Here is a 16,451-nt window from a genome sequence, read left to right as displayed (position 1 = left end):
ATCTCTACTATGCGATAGAGGTAAAGCTTTTCCATTAAAGGAGTAGTCCAGTGGTTATTCAGTGGTGAGCAACTTATCCCCTATCCTAAGGATAGGGGATAAGTTGCAGATCGCGGGGGGTCCGACCGCTGGGGCCCCCTGCGATCTCCTGTACGGAGCCCCGACAGCCCGCGGGAAGGGGGCGTGTCGACCTCCGCACGAGGCGGCGGCCGACACGCCCCCTCAATACAACTCTATGGCAGAGCCGAAGCGCTGCCTTCGGCAATCTCCGGCTCTGCCATAGAGATGTATTGAGGGGGCGTGTCGGCCGCCGCTTCGTGCGGGGGTCGACACCCGCTATCTCGGCGGAGAGCCGGGGCCCCGTACAGAGAGATCGCAGGGGTCGGACCCCCCGCGATCTCAAACTTATCCCCTATCCTTAGGATAGGGGATAAGTTTTTCACCACTGGACTACCCCTTTAACTATAGATTTGAGGTGTTCATTAGAGATAAGCAAATTTTTTAAAAAGTTGATTCAGCCAATTCGCCGAATTTTCCCCCAAAAAATGTTTCAGTCCGAATTAATTTGCGGCAAATTGCTATAAAAAATGGCTATTTCTGGCCTACAGAGAGCTTCAATAGGGGTGTAGAACACTTTGCCTTGGTGTAACATGCATAGGGAGCGTGCTGGGTTAGTGAAATAATACTGTTATTCAGTATGACATGCAGATTCGAGGCGTCGCTATTAGAATCACTGTCGCAGAGCGGCACAATGACAGAGCCTGGAGGTGGCATCAGTATGAGGAGACCATATAGTGGCTGAATGACACAGCGTGAGGTGGCGGCAGCATGAGGAAACCATATAGTGGCTAAATGACACAGCCTGGAAGTGGCGGCAGCATGAGGAAACCATATAGTGGCTAAATGACACAGCCTGGAAGTGGCGGCAGCATGAGGAGACCATATAGTGGCTGAATGACACAGCGTGGTGGTGGCAACAGCCTGACGAGACCATAGGGCCTCACAATTGAAAAGATTAAAGATATTTTTTAACATTTAAATTGAAGATTTCAAATAGATGAACCAAAAAGTTTTATTTAATGTGCCAGCAGCATGAGGAGACCACATGGCGGTACAGTGACACAGCCTGGAGGTGGCAGCGGCAACAGGAGACCATATAGTGGTTGAATGACACAGCCTGGAGGTGGCGGAATCATGAGCAGACCGTATAGTGGCTGAAGGACACAGCCTGGAGTTGGCAGCAGCAAGAGGGGACCATATAGTGGCTGAATGGCACAGCCTGGAGGTGGCGGAATCATGAGCAGACCGTATAGTGGCTGAAGAACACAGCCTGGAGTTGGCAGCAGCAAGAGGGGACCATATAGTGGCTGAATGGCACAGCCTGGAGATGGCGGCAGCAAGAGGAGACCTTAGCGGCGTGACCAGTCCAACTTGCTGTTGTGGCTGTGCATGAACCACATTCACCCAGTGGGCCGTAAAGGACATGTATTGTCCCTGACCGTAGTTACAGCTCAACACGTCGGCACTGTCGTGCACTTTGGTACACACCGACAGACTAAAGGACTGGCCCACCTTCTGTTCCACAAAATTGTGCAGGGCTGGTACTGCCTTTTTTGCAAAGAAATGACGGCTTGGGACTGTCCACCTCGGCTCGGCACAAGCCATCAGTTCTCTGAAAGGTGCAGAGTCCACCACTTGAAAAGGGAGGGACTGCAGCTCCAGCAACTTGGACAGGAGCACATTCAGCTTCTGCGCCGTTGGATGAGTGGGCGCATACTGTTGTCTCTTGGACATGGCTTCGCCGATGGATTGCTGGTGGAATGACTGACTCGAAGTAGGAGCATCAAAAGATGGGTATGACAGACAGCTACCTTCGGCTGAGGTGGTGGAGCCTTGGCTGGCTGAAACAGGGAGTGGCATGCCACTGGGTGATGCAGCAGGCTGGACCACCACATTGGAGCCACGGTTCTCCCAGGTCGCTTTATGGTGATGCTGCATATGTTGACGCAGGGCCGGGGTGCCAACATTGGGACGCTGCCCACGCTTTACTTTCTGCTGACACATCTTGCATGTGGCCATGTTAACCTCCTCTGGATACTTCATGAAAAACTGCCACAACACAGAGTAGCTGATTTTCCCACCAACAGTCCACACTGATTGACTGCTACTGCCGGCGACTCCAGGAATCTGTGTTACACTTCCTCCCAGGAAGGTAAGCTTCCACAAAGCAGGTTGTCTACTCTGAGCACGTTTGGCTCCAGACTTTCCACTTCTGCCATCATGCTGACTGCCAACCATGCTACCACCTTGCTGGCTCAGCTGTTGCCTCATGGGCAACCTGCAACCCTCTTCTCCTGATGATGATGAAGCCCCTTCTGCACCAAGCTGCCAAGTGCGATCGGCTTCATCATCATCAAGTTTTGTCTGCACGTCACTGATGTCCTCCTCAGGTTCCTCAACAGTGTCTGCTTCAGGAGACTGAATGCTCGCAACACCACCTCCCACGCCACTCTCCTCATCACTACTTGCCCACAGTAATTAGGCCCTTAAGACTTTAACAGGAACAAAATGGTACACCACTTAGATGTATGTACGTGGTATGCACATATGAGGGGAGTACAATATGCTCCACTACGCTTAAAACAGTATTTGTCTAGAACAGCAGCAGGTGTGTACTTTTGCCTGGCCTTTCACAGTAGCTAGGCCTTTAGGACTATGACAGGAACAAAATGGTACACCCCGTACACGTATGTAAGTGGTATGCACTTATGAAGGGAGTACAATATGCTCCACTATGCTTAAAACAGTACTTGTCTAGTACAGCAGCAGATGTGTACTTTTGGCTGGCCTTTCACAGTAACTAGGCCCTTAAAGGGGTACTCCGCCCCTAGACATCTTATCCCCTATCCAAACGATAGGGGATAAGATGTCAGATCGCCGTGGTGCCGCTGCTGGGGAGCCCCGGGATCCCCGCTGCGGCACTGCGCTATAATTACAGCACAGAGAGACTGTAATGACGCGCAATACAGGGGCCGGAGCATCGTTATGTCACGGCTCCACCCCTTTCAATACAAGTCTATGGGAGGGGGCACGGCGGTCGTCACGCCCCCTGCCATAGACTTGCATTAAGGGGACGGGCCGTGATGTCACGAGGGGCGGAGCCATGACGTCACGCTGCTCCGTCCCCTGTATCGCCCGTCATTGCGCACAGAGAGAACTCGATCCCGGGGCTCCCCAGCAGTGGCACCGCGGCGATCTGACATCTTATCCCCTATCCTTTGGATAGGGGATAAGATGTCTAGGGGCGGAGTACCCCTTTAAGACTTTAACAGGAACAAAATGGTACACCACCTATGTACGCACAGGTTACACTTAATAGAGGACAATACGCTCCGCTACGCAACCTGTATTAGGCACTGATAGCAGGTGATTATGGCTTTTAGTGCTCTGCTCACCCTAACTGGCTAGCTACTAACAGCTTTTCAGTTGTTGTACACACCAGTGCTGCAGCACACAGTCACTGTGTACTACACCCAAAATTGTACTTTCTCTCTCAATATCTCTCCCTTCCCTATCAGTGCTTCTAGGCTTGATTTGGGCTTGAGGTGAATCGCTGCTGTAATACACCCAAAATTGCACTCTCTCTCTCTCAATCTCTCCCTCTTCCCTATCAGTGCTTCAAGACTGGATTTGGGCTCGAGGTGAATTGCTGCTGTAAAAATGCTTTTCTGTTTAACACACACTGCTTTCTGTCCCTCTCTGCAATAGAACGCTGATGTGACTGGCCGCAAGATAGCTGCCGATTATATAGGGCTGTGACATCACAGGGGTGACTGGCTGCTGATAGGCTGCATCCTGCATGTGATTCAGGGTCATCCCGCCTACCCTTGTTCCCGCCTTCCCAGCGTTCCTTGCCCCATGTCCTGACATGTGGAGCCGCCATCTTAGATGCCCTGGAGCATGGACCGCACTAAATGGAGTTTAATGAAGCAATCCGTGCGATCGAATCACAGTGATATTCAGATTCGTTGCAAAGCTAATTTTTTCTGAAATTCGTAACAATTTCGGATTCGTCACATTCGATTTGTTCATCCCTAGTGTTCATGTATCACTCATTTTCATGGTTTTGCCAATGTAAAGGAATCCACACGGACATACAATACCATAAACTACAAATGCTTTGCAGGTAATAAGTTGTTTAACTTCATGTAATATACCTCCTAACTGTAGGTTATTTTCACTTAGCATAAGAGAGCATAACAAACAATTTCTGCACAAATTATTAGCTATCGGGGCAACTGATGTTAACCAACTGAGGCATCCTGCCTTTGTCCCTGTCTTCTCTCATTTTTTTTAGGATATCACCAAGAGTCCTATTTTTCTAAATCAGGGGTTGCCTTTTAGCTACTTCAGCCACCATGCCCCCTCTCATAGGCTTGCATTGAGGGGGTGGAGGGTGACGTCACATAGGGGCAGAGCCGTGACGTCATGATACTCCGGCCCCGTGATCGTGATTCATCAGACCCGGAGCGATGTTCGCTCTGGAGACTTTTGATAGCGGGGTGCTGCATGAAAGCTTGCGGGGGTCTCCAGCGGCGGGACCCCCACGATCAGGCATCTTATCCCCTATCCTTTGGATAGTGTATTAAATGTCTTAGGTCCAGAATACCCCTTTAAGAAAAGGGTCCATTTATAAGATATACCAATGACGCCTGATGGCAGTATTGACAACGCAGTTTATACTGCTATTAGCAAAGGCAAAAGCAAATCTTTCTTTATTCATTTTTGGTTTAGATCTCCTGTGATCTCTTGTGGACCCTCTCAACAACTCTGTATCTACATTTTCAGCTTCTGAAAACCTATGTTACGTTACGCGCTCTGGCCGCACATGCTGGCCGTGAGCGCATGGTCCCCTTACCTGCTGTTCCCGACGGGGCTGGGACTCGCGCGTGTCCCCATTCCCTAGGGCGCATGGGCACCAGAGCTTTGAGATTTAAAGGGTTAGTACGCTCATCTGTGGCTCATTCATTAATTCCTCCACCCTCCTCACTCCCCTGCCGGATCATTTGTTGCCTTGTGTCTTAGAGAAAGCGTTCCTCAGTATTGTCTTGCCATGTATCTGATCCCATTGTTTGTGACTTTCACCTTGCTTCTCTGCAGCCTGCCTACTGAACTCTTGCTACTTCCTGACTACGCTACTGTGCCGCCTACCCTGACCTTCTGCTATCCAGACTATGAGCTACATAATCCCTCCGGTGCCTCGCATCTCCTCAGCCGCCTGTGTGGTCGAGCCGTGCCAGGGGTAGCGACCTGGGTGTCGCCTGCTGCAGCAAGTCCATCCCACTTTGCGGCGGGCTCTGGTGAAAACCAGCAGCGCCTTAGACTCCACTCCCTGGTACAGTCCGAGTCCTCTGCCACACAGGTCCAGCTGATCCAGGGGCAGTGTCTAAGGGATCTTTCAATCTTCACCTTAATGGGGTGGATTAAGAAAATTGTATTTAGATAAGACTATCACACCAAGATATACCTTACTAATATAGTGTTATCATAAATTGTGTGTATTACCCCTGAAAGAAGATTGTTTGGATCTTTAATTTTCAGTGTGATTTATTCTCAGCAGCTCTCTGGCTCCTCCCTCTCTCCAGGGACAATACATCATCCTCTTCTGTATCAGGAGGTTTGGCTGGATCTTGTCTCTGAACTGAAGCCCCAACCCCTGAGTGATATCACCAGCTCTGAAAAGCCCCTGCAGCCTACATCACCATCTACATGCCATATTTACATATTGATGAAGAGCTGAGGGAAAGTTGTGCATTCTGGAATTGTAGTACCGAGTAACTGCTCAACCCGGATGTGCAACTAGGAAGTACAGGACTAAGTCCCCCAAAGAAATGGGGCAGAGAGGTAAGCAATGCTTAATGCCTCTGCAGCATTTTTATGTTTATTACCTGATATCGGAGAAACCCTTTAACCCTCACAAGGTTATGGAATGCCTAAGTCACACCCCTTGAGCCCCTAGTAGCAAGTTTTATGGTGTGCGCATATTTCCAAGGCAAAGCACAAGAATTATAGAATTTCCGAATAAAGACAAATAATGTTCAGGGAGGGCAGTGATCCCACTACAGAAAACAGTATGGGTCAAGTACAAAATAACAAGGAAACACACACCTTCACCTTGAATAAGCACTTTCCAATCTTATTGCATAGGCAAGGTGTGGCATTTCTAAGCCAGTTTAGGTGATCAGGTGATCAGCCACAATGCTGAGCCCAGATAAACAGATAAATGTGTCTTCCTTTACAATAAACAGAGATGCAGGTTGTGGCAGTGGTGAAAGAGACATCAGCCAAATTGGTATTCATCTCAGGTCGCATGACTGAAAAAACTGCTGAGAAAGGCCTGCACACCGAAACACATAGGCCCAGATTTATCAAAGAATGTCTACGGTAGAGCTATTTTTCCACGTTTATTTGGGTGGTGGGTTTGACTATTGTGCATCTTATTTATCAAGAAGGTGCAGCAGGATGATGAATTTTGCGCAGCTCTGCTGTGGTGGGAAAAGCTCTACCACATACACTTTTTCTAGACGCTTGTGAGGGAGGGAAGTAGACACTTTCCCGGGTCCTGAGCGTGTGTCATAGAAGGGGAGTGGGACGCTGTCATCCACCAGAGGTTAAAGGTTGAATTGCGGAAGGTAGAAGTGATTCTCACGCCTACTGGTAGGTGGTGTACCTTTGCACCTAAAAAAGTACCTTTGCGTACAAAATAGCGACTTTTGACAAAAGTCGCAAATGGTAAATATGTGACCACTGCATGGTCAAAAAGAAAAAGTTCTATGGGAAGGCAAAAAGAGTGAAACTGTCTATATCAAAAGACGCATGAAAGTCTAAAAATATGCTGCTTGCACCAAAACATAGACAAAAAAAATGCTCTAAAAGCAATGATAAATCTCCCCCAGTAAGTATAGTTAAAATTGTCTATTTATGACCCCCTATAACTTTCTTTTTTATTTGTATATGGGGGTTTATAAGGGCAAATTTTTTGTGCTGTGACCTGTACTTTTGTGTATGTGTCACTTTTTGATAATTCTTCTTATATTTTTTCTGATGTGACAAAAATCTTCAATTTTGGACTTTGGTATTTTATTTTAACATATACGCTGCAGTAACTACTGTGGACAGTACCAATTGCCTAGTCCTGTATGCTGGGGTAACTATTAATAACCTCCTTTATTCTGTAAGATGTACACTACACATTACTAGTACTTCTCTAGTCCTGTATCCTGCATATAATCTCAGCATCAGCTCTTATTTTGTATATATGAGCTCTGCATAGTACACTTCTCTTTCTCTTATCCAGTATGCTGGGTATAATTATAACGTATCTGCTCTTATTCTGTATATGAGTTCTACACAGTACCACTTCTGATGTCCTGTATGCTGGGTGTAATCCACAGTGTCTTCTCTTATTAAATGGACACTGCACAGTACCATTTCTCTTGTCCTGTATGCTGGGTGTAATCCACAGTGCCTGTTCTTATTCTGTATATATCTACAGTGCACAGTACCTCTTCTCCTGGCCTGTATGACGAGTATAATCCTCATTATCTACTTTTATCCTGTATATAGGGACACTGCATTGCAGGGCTGTAAACCATTTAGACATTTAAATACAGTCAGCAACATGTTTCGTACCATCTATTAATGTCCACCAGTCATAAACAGTGATTTTTTTTCATTGTGAATGTGCGAATAGCAGATGTGCACTGTGAAAACAGTATGGTCAGTCTTTTTTTCACAAGGAGTCTGAAGTAAAGAGACTATTTACCTGTTAATCATGCAGTTAAAAGATATCTCTAATTCATGTCCTGTAAATCGTATCAGCGTTAGGTACCTCACACCAGACACCCTACGTGTTTCTGTCACAAAAGTAATTGTGACATCAGGGGATTCAAGCAGTGTGTAAATACAGAAACAGTGTACCACAGAACTAATAGTATAGGATTATTAATTCACATAAAATTAAGGATTTCATTAATTGTGGAACTAAGGCAGTTACCTATGTAGCGACTTGGTCGTGCACCAGGAAATACGTGAACAATACTATATGCAAATTGGAACACCTTGGTGACATCTGTAATAGGACATATTAATGAACAACATGATCCTAGCAAACCCTATTGTGCATACATGTCTCCGCCATGATGTTGATATGTATATTAAAGAGCGAATCCTGTTCATGCATGTCTCCATTAGGATATAGTTGATATAGTGATGTAAATGTCACCCTCCATTTGCATGCCCTCCTATATTGAGTATGCTTAACTGTTATGCATGCTCCTTCTTGAAAAGACAAACCTGTCACAGATGTCAATGCATATTAGAACAAAAACCAAGCCATGAGATGGAAAGAAGTGCCTGTAGAGCTCAGACCCAGGATTGTGTGGAGCCACAGATCTGGAGAAGGGTAAAAAAAAAGTTCTGCTATAATGAAAGTTCCCAAGAGCACAGTTGCCTCCATAATTCTTAAATATAATAAGTTTGGAATAACCAGTACTCTTCCTAGAGCTGGCCACCCCACCAAACAAAATAATCTAAGGAGAAGGGCCTTGGTAAGAGAGATGACCAAGGACCCAATGGTCACTCTGGCTGAGCTCCTCTTTGCAGGTAAGAGAAAGTTCCAGAAGGTTTACCATCACTGCAGCACTCCATCAATCTAGGCTTTATGGCAGAGTGGCCAGAACGAAGCATCTCCTCAGCAAAAGACACATAAAAGCCTGCATAAGCTTTGCATAAAAAACACCGAAAGGACTCCCACACTGAGAAATAAGATTGTCTGGTCTGAAGAAACCAAGTTTGAACTTTTTGTCCTCAACATCAACATTAAGCTTTATGTTTGGAGGGAGCGAGGCACGCTCATCACCTTCCCAATACCATGAAGCATGGTATCATGCTGTTGGAGTGTTTTTCAATAGCTGGGACAGGGGGACTGGTCAGGAATAAAGGAAAGTTAAACAGAGTACAGAACAGAGATGTTTTTAATAAAAACCTTTCCATACTGGGCGTGGAGATTCACCTTCAAACAAGACAATGGCCCTACGCACACAGCCATGACAACACAGAATCGGCTTAGGGACATCTCTGTGAATGTCTTTGAGTGGCCTACCCAGAGCCCTGACTTGGACCCAATGAAACATCTCTAGAGAGACCTGAAAATGGTTTCCATCAATGCTCCTCATCCAGCCTGACGGAGCTTGAGAGGAATGCAGGAAAGGTATTACGTGCAGACTAATGGGGGAAGATGTGAATTTATTTTTATTATAGCACAAGTCTACAACATAACAAGAAGGGGAAAAAAGTGAAACGGTCTGAAAACTTTCTGAATGTACTTTATCATTAGTGTTGCTCACGAATATTCGCAATTCGAATATTTGTCACGAATATTGCATATTTACGAATTTGTGAATATTAAGAATTTCGAGATGAAAATTCGCTATTACGAATATTCGTCTTTTTTTCAAACTGTTTAAAAACTGAGCACATTGTAGGGATCTCCTTCGACTGATAAATGCAATGCTTGTATCATTTCATTAAAGACCCAGGGATGAGACTGTGAGGCGAAAGGTTTATGCATGCGAATATTCTTATTGCGAATATTCGCAATACGAATATTCGCAATGTGAATATTCATGGAATTTCCTCCCTACTTATACCTGTGCGCCAATGAGAGTTCTGCAAGCACAGTTGTCAGAGCTTAGCAACGTCCCTAGCAACGTCCCTCACATGAAGTTATAGCGTGCATGCGCAGACGAGCGAAATTTCACTATTAATTTCGCATTCGCAATACCAAAATTTCGCAATTCAAAAAAACATCACGAATATAACGAATATTCGAATTTCACGAATATGGGACGAATATTCCACCTCGTATTCGCGAAATATCGCAAATTCGAATATGGCATATGCCGCTCATTACTATTTATCATAAATGGTTGCTGGTTATTTCATAAAACAGATCCTAAGTTCATATAGAAAACTGTTTTAAAAATGGTAAATCTCAGAATTGACGTATCTTTTTATTTTTTTATTTATTTTTTGTCTGACCACAGTGCTCTCTGTTGACACCTCTGGTCATGTCAGGAAGTGTCCAGAGCAGGAACTAATCCCCGTAGCAAACCTATCCTGCCCTGGACAATTCCGGACATGGACAGAGGTGTCAGCAGAGAGCACGGTGGTCAGACAGAAAATAAATTTGAAAATAACTTCCTCTGCGGTATAAAGCAGATGATGAGTACTGGAAGGGTTGAGATTTTTTAATAGAAGTAATTTACAATTTTTTTTTCACTTTCTGGCACCAGTTAATAAAAAAAAATGTTTTTCCACCAGAGTACCCCTTTAAGTAAATAAATAAAGAAATAAAAATTATATAGATAAGTTATATAGATGGGATAAAGTATACGAATAGATTAAGTGTGATAATTGAAAAATCTGCTAAAATTCTATCTTAGTTAATCAAACAGCTCTGATAAACTTTCAGGATCCCCAGAAAGACATGTGGCAAATTTTATTATAAGGCAATTGTTATCTATTACTTTAAATGAGTTCTTATTATAATTGTATAAGAGGTCTCATTTGTATGATTAACTCTTCATGGAGCTAAACTTTTAGATATACTGTAGTTGTTGTAGAGAGAAAAATGATACCTTTAAAGCTTATGCCGTTTGATTTTGCAGCTCTCGGTTCCTGTGTAAGTGCACACTATCCCTATAGCAGCTGAGCTCCCGCACTCTGTCCCGTTTGCTGCAGATATCAGTTCACCCCCTGAAGCTGGCAAGTCTATTAGGCACACGGTTAGGTGTTTGTCTATGGCTAGTGAATTCTTCGTAGGCTGCTTCTGCCTACTTAAAGAAGCACTCCACAATTTTTTTTGCTAATATAGTACAGTACAGTTTATTTTTTGCTTATATATGTTACAGCATAGGCTAATATTATAGAATAATGTATAGGTTCTTGTGTACGCCATGTGCTTACCTGGTTTAGCTGATGTGGCAGATAAAGGTTTTCAGCCATTATTGTTTCTGATTCAGAGCAATGCTTATATTGACATGCTGCAAAGAGAGTGATTTATTTTACCTAATGAAACCAACCTATATACTTGGCTATCAACACAGAATTTTTTTAGAGAAATATTGTTATGAGGTACACGTAAAATTGATTTGATTGAAGTCTTTAGGATGTGTTTGCATGTTGATCCTGTACTGTGTTTTTAACATGTTTTTACTACATTTTGCCTGTTTTCAAAATGTTTACCAAACTTGTGGTAAGAATGACATGTTCTATTTGCACAATATTTGCCACAGATGCAGCAAAGAAACACAATGGCTCTGATTTAATAAGGGTGGAGTGTAGTTTTCTTTGTATTCCCCCCACAGTATTTACTAAGGTTTCCCTGCATTTTGCACTTTTCCCTACGTTTTGCTTTTTTACACATGCTCTGAACTGTGGGGTTTTCCTCAGCTCAAATTCATCACATTGTCTGTAAATATGTTGGGATTTTTCGTAAAAAAATTAAAAAAATGACGGTGACATGCCCCCTTTTCCCAGTTGCCTTGCCCCTTTTCTGGGGTTTTCTCTGTAAAATGGAGAGTTGATCAGGTTTTTGATTTTTTTTGGGGCACAAATCCTGGCACAGATTCTGGTGCAGACAGAAATGATGGTGCATATTCTGAAGCAGACACAAATTCTGGTGCACGACCCGACAAACAGGTCGGGTTTACAATAGTAAATCAGGGCCAATGTGAGAACACAGCCTCAGGGGAGATGTATAACTCCTATTTGTGGTCGTAGCTCCTGCTCGGGAAGCGTGCCTACCTAACCTACTGAATACCAACCCCTACCTAGCCAGCAGTCTGAGGTGTGCCATAACTGCAGCGTATAGAATATGCCTGGAAAAAGAGGGCATACCCTGTGACTGAATAAATGAACCTTAGAGGAGGGTGGGTGGGGATCGAAGAACCCACGGCGCCTGGATGTGACGCCGCCGTGGGTTCTTAAAGCAGCCCGCTCCTCCCACAAACTCAGGCCAGCTGCGCAGGCCTAAACACTTGTGGTCGTAGCTCCTGCTCGGGAAGCGTGCCTACCTAACCTACTGAATACCAACCCCTACCTAGCCAGCAGTCTGAGGTGTGCCATAACTGCAGCGTATAGAATATGCCTGGAAAAAGAGGGCAAAACCCAAAAATTGCATGAAGTACGTTTATTACAGAAAGTTACAAAACCAACGATTCAAAAGCACTAGCCATCTCTGAACGAGGGTTAGGGATGTATTGCATGTAACATCCCGATTTCCAGCGCCCCAATTTCTTTATGACGTGAGCTGGAATTCCGTTTTTTGATCGGCAGCGCCGATTCTGAGTGAATGACCAGTCAAAGCAGATGGATCTCCACCAAGAGACCTAATGAGAATGCAAAGATATTTAATGAATTGAGAAGTGGTTAGCACATCATGCTTGAAACTTAACAGAGGACTCTCCGGAGAAGAACTAACACAATTACTAAGTAGAGCATTGAATACGGCAACCGGGCACCACTTGTGGATGGTAGGGAAATACCGAACTATGGTTACCTGACCGGGTAGGGAGGTTTTAGTGTTAAGCAAGGACAGCTCATAATGGTCTATAACAAACCTAAGTTGGTTGACTTTGAGACACTGACCCTTGGTAGATCTAGACGTAAATTCACCTGGCCTTAGGAACCCATAAAACCCAAGATATAAGGCTGCCTTTAAGATTAAACTATCTCGAAACCCAAATGGAGAGGTATCGAGAATGTCTGACAATTTCCTGAACCATTCCCCCGAAATAGGTTGCCTTACCGGAATGTTGGGAACCTCATTTCTCTGGATGCCCTTCAGGGCTGACTTGACTAGATGAGAAGAAAAGAGAGAATGACTATAGGGATTGGTTAAGGACAAATGGAACTGTATGCCCGCTAGATAGCTTTTGATGGTATTAAATGAGAGATGCAGAGATAAGTGGCAAAACCCTATATAAGCTAAAATGAACGGAACAGAGTCAATTGTACTTTCATTGGGCATGGCTTTGAATCTTGTAAACGAGTTCCAACCCGCATCATAGATTCTTTGAGTGTTGGTAGAAAGTGATTGATCAATCGTTGTGCTGCTTGAAAATGTAGGTTCAGTTCAGGATTAGTAAATGGTAAGGCGGGACCTGGGCCCCTAGGACATCTGCTTCTGGTATTATCTAAAAGAAGCGGGAGAGATTATTTCTAGATAAGGCATCCGCTGCCATGTTCTGAACACCGCTAATGTGGGCGCAAGTGAAGTTAAATGCATGATGCAGGGACAACCAAACTAACCGCCTTGCTAAAGCCATGATAAGAGGACAACTAGATCGGCCTTTCAACAAAATATCCACTGTAGCTGCGTTGTCTGACACAAACACAACTGTGGATTTCCTCCAAGCGTGACCCCACACCTGGGCTGCCGCCACTATGGGGTAGAGCTCAAAGGCTGCTGAGTTGCTTGTGAACCCGTCCAGCTGAGCGATCTCGGTAGGCCAAGACGCAGCGAACCAGTGAGTACCACAGATTGCTGCGAAACCCAAAGTGGAAACCGCGTCAGAAAAAATCATGGGGGACTGATTATCTACTGTCGGTATGAAAAAAGATATACCATTCCAACCAGTCAAGAATGCTTCCCACATGGCCAGGTCGGCCAGCGCTTGTTGGTCTAGGTATATGATGCTATTCTGCTGGGGCGCAGAGGGAAGCAGGCTCAACAGACGGGAAATGAAGGTGCGACCTTGCGGGATGATCAGCATGGCGAAATTGAGCATCCCCAAGATAGACTGCAGTTCTACCTTGGGTATATGGGGGTTGTCTCTGAAATTGCGGATGGCAGTTCTAATTCTAAGTAGCTTAGTTTCAGGGAGCCTGGCTTCCATCTTTTGCGAATCGAGCACCACTCCGAGGAAGGTAATGACTGTTGAAGGGCCCTCGGTCTTTGTCGGTGACACAGGCACTTTTAGCTGATCGAATACAGCTCTTAGGATGTCTAAGTCCCTAGGGATGGAGTTGGGTGGCTCGATTAGCAAAAAATCATCCAGGTAGTGTATAACGTGCCTACAATCGAACCTGTTTTCGAGTAGCCAATGTAAAGCCGAAGCGAAACGGTTGAACAGCCATGGACTGCTTCGAGCACCGAACGTCAGCTTAGTGGCGAAATAATACTGACTCTGTCAACGAATGCCGTGCCATCTTCATTTTTGTGGCATAATGGGGAGGAGCTTAAAGGCATCCATGATGTCAGCCTTAGACAACCATGCTCCCTGCCCCATGGAGAGAATGATGGCGATGGCCTCGTCGACAGAGGAGTATTTTAACGCGACTTCATCCGCAGGAATTAAAGAGTTAATACTCGGGACAGAGGAAGAATACGGGGCAGACAGATCATGTATTAGCCGCTTTTTAAATGGACCAATCACAAAACCTTTCTCTACTTCAACTTGAATAAGGGACGATACGGTGACAGGATCAGCCAGGGCTGACTTTAGGTTCCTGCATTCATAGGTCATATCAGGCAGAGCCACCAGACCCGTGTGGAAACCAGACTGGAATCCAGATAATAAGTGCTGCACAAATTGCTGATCTGGATGGCCCTGCAAAAACTGACCCAGGAAGACAGTATCAACCACAGATAGTCAGGATTTTTCAATTTTTTGACCACATGCGGTTTTAGGGTGGGCCCTATAGCAGATGAAGCAAATATGTAAGAGTCTGCATTGGCTGTAAGAGCAAGACGTATAATTGAAATTATTACATATTTGCGACTATCCTAAATACCGGATTGGCCTACCCAACTTGTCTGTTAAACCTGAAGTTTTGGGACCCTTGGCCTGACTAGCAGCTGAAGTGCTAGGAGGAGTTTCTTCGTTCACCGAGGCACACCACTCTGTGGTGTGGGAGGATGAATGACAGTTGGCGCAAACCGGGGCCTTGAGTCCTGCAAAATGATTGCAGTACAACTCAGTGTCCACAATTGCCCAGTTGACATTGTAATTGAACTGACTGAGGGCGGCCGCGGCTTTGGCCGCAAAGGATTTGTGATACTCATAAAAGGAATACCCTCCAAATTTATGGTATAGCTCTGTGATTTTGTACAGGTATAGATCCAGTTCCTCCCTTCTTTCAGGTTTCACCGTGCATATAATATCACGGTATATGCTGAAAGCCATTATGAATTCTGACAGGGTTAACTTCCTATTCAACCTGACGTCTTTGAACTTCAATACGACAGATACGTCACCACAGGCTATAGTTTTGTTTTCGCTCAGGTCGTGCGTGGCTATCAATAACAAAGCTATATTGACCTCTTTGCCTTCTAGTATATCCTTTTTTATGTGAGCCGGTATGAAATGGGCTGGCGCGATGTGAGGGACGGCAGAGGCAGTACCTGAGGTGCTAGCTTGAGGCTGGAATGGTGGAGGGAGGGTTATAGCCGGCGGTGAAAGATTATTAATCATGGCAGGTAGCTGCGTAAGGGAAGTCTGCAAGGTGGACATAGAAACTTCCTCAGGGTTAAGCCCTGCAGCCTCATTTGTCAAGATCCTATATAATTCTGCCTTACTGGCAGAGGCCGGGAAGGGTATACCCCTCTTGACCAACTCAGCAGTGAGTTTCGGCACAGTCCATGTTCTTAAGGAGGAAGTTCTGGCTGCGTTTTCCAGCACCGAAGCGGAGTCCTCTATGTCGGAGGCGTGAGACATTCTGAAACAATCAAAACCAAACTGCAGTGAATCTCTGAGCCTAGACTGAGCTGCTACCAACACCACACCTCACTTCACCTATCCACTTATCCACCCAAAACAACCTATAAAGGGTGACAGAACATCCGAGGGCGTGTCAGACAATGGTTCGTATGCGTAGAGGGCTTATCAAACATGCGTTAGTGATGAGTGAAAACGACTACCGCTCAACCAATACACTGTACTACTTAGACTACGTGACTTATGACTTGAAATAGGTGCACCGAAAAAATTTTTTAAGTAGCCACAACCTGAAGGCGTGTCAGGTTCATGAGGTGACTACTTAATCTGAGCGACTGATGTTCTTACCCGAGATTGATGTCTTGATGCAACCTAGAACTGAAACATAACACGCAACATCATGCAGGCCCGGAACAGACCTAATAAACTCAGTGCCAGGCTATACTAGCCATAGACCACTCTGCCACCAACACCATGACTTATCTCACCTACTCACCTATTAGCCAGTAATACTAAAAGGGGACAAAACATCCGAAGACGTGTCGGATACCGGACTGATGCGTAAGGGCCTAACAACTATGTTAGTGACACGTGCGCTAAATGGATCAACCAGAAGTTAACCAACGACACCCTGTACTATGAAGTACGTGACTAGGGAAGCGGATTAAG

General features: G+C 45.1%; 1 protein-coding gene across 2 annotated transcripts in view; it reads left to right on the top strand.

The window, feature by feature from the left end:
- The first annotated feature begins 1,932 nt into the window (after positions 1–1,932).
- Positions 1,933–16,451, top strand: part of LOC130360754 (interleukin-20 receptor subunit alpha-like) — an 80,016-nt gene continuing 65,497 nt past the window's right edge. The window contains exon 1 of one of the 2 annotated variants that reach the window (XM_056563326.1): positions 1,933–2,212. The gene's annotated coding sequence lies outside the window, so the exon portion shown is untranslated. Of the gene's footprint in view, positions 2,213–5,624; positions 5,905–16,451 lie in introns of those variants that run through there. The other variant, XM_056563325.1, reaches the window with a different exon arrangement.

Source organism: Hyla sarda, chromosome 3, assembly GCF_029499605.1.
Source record: "Hyla sarda isolate aHylSar1 chromosome 3, aHylSar1.hap1, whole genome shotgun sequence".
Lineage (NCBI taxonomy): Eukaryota > Metazoa > Chordata > Amphibia > Anura > Hylidae > Hyla > Hyla sarda.
This window is presented reverse-complemented; position numbering and strand designations above follow the sequence as displayed.